Source organism: Theobroma cacao, unplaced genomic scaffold (genome assembly GCF_000208745.1).
Source record: "Theobroma cacao cultivar B97-61/B2 unplaced genomic scaffold, Criollo_cocoa_genome_V2, whole genome shotgun sequence".
Lineage (NCBI taxonomy): Eukaryota > Viridiplantae > Streptophyta > Magnoliopsida > Malvales > Malvaceae > Theobroma > Theobroma cacao.
Genome location: NW_017234726.1, coordinates 85540 through 86862, shown reverse-complemented (window position 1 = coordinate 86862; position 1323 = coordinate 85540).

Below are 1323 nucleotides of genomic sequence, written 5' to 3'. Positions count from 1 at the left end.
CCCATCAATTCTAATAAGGAGATTAAGCATCATGTTACCCTGGAGTAGAGGTTGACTGCCTTAGTGAATGGTGTTGAATGACTACCAGTTGGAAAGGGCAAAGGTTTACCTTTTATGATTTTAATACATTCATTCCTCTCTATCTTGCACCCTATTTTAAGTACACTACCTGACACGACCCAAATCTCGGGCCATGATCTACCCGAGGGCTCAATGGACATGGCCCATTAAACCCAAGCAAGCCTAGCTATATTATCCTGCTCATTATTCCATCAAATTACTAAAGTCACATTTCATAATTTAGAATCTAGTTAATGCTATTCATTGCCAACTTATAATGGCATTACCAACTAATATACAAGTGTTGTCTAAACATATCTCTTAATAATTTACATTGGGTCTGTCTATACACAACAAAAGAGTACTCGACTTCCTGCGGAGAGACTCGAACGAATGTACAGCTACTGAATGCGAGACACCTACCAAGGGTCGAATATACGAAGACATTTTGACCTAGTTACCAGCTGCCTCGTGATTTGAAAACATGAAGTTGAAAACGGTGAGTATAAACCCAGTGAGTGAACAAGGAATGGAACAGGCAATAGTAAGGAAGGATTTATAAATCATGATGCACTTATTTCAAAACAATGCAATTTAACTTAGTGCTTATCAAAAACCCTCAAGAAAACCCCAATTGATAAAATCACTTAATGTAAAGGGTCCATGCTCAACAAAAGATTTGAAGAATGAAAACTTTAATAACTTTCATGCAATTCAAGTCAAGTAAACGATGAGTCCTTGCTGCAGTGGAAAGGCATTCTCGCTGCAGCGACATTTGACTTAAATTATCAATTGGTCGAAGGTTTCTTAGCCGGCTGAGGGTTTCTCACCAAACCCCTCATTTTAAACTTAATTTGTTTATTCCTTAATGTTGGAAGTCCATGCTCAACTATGGTACCAAAGAAGTGAAAAATAGTGCAGCAATCGATCAAGATACTAAGCGAAATAGAAAGTTTTTTGCTGTAGCGAGATTCAAGCCATAAAACACAAACTTTCTCGCTGTAGCGAGAACCATGTCTAGTGAAACCCTCGAAAACCCGAGAGTTTCTAGCTGCAGCGAGAATGAATCTCGCTACAGCGAGAAATAGGGCACCAGCAAAAATTTCCCATTTCCTCAAGAAAAGGCCACCCTGTTCACATGACAAATGCAACATGAAACACATATAAATTCCCAAAGCTTAACATGTCAAATTTCACATGCATTTCAACCATATACATATTCATGAACTTTCCATGACACACATATCTATATATGTATATATA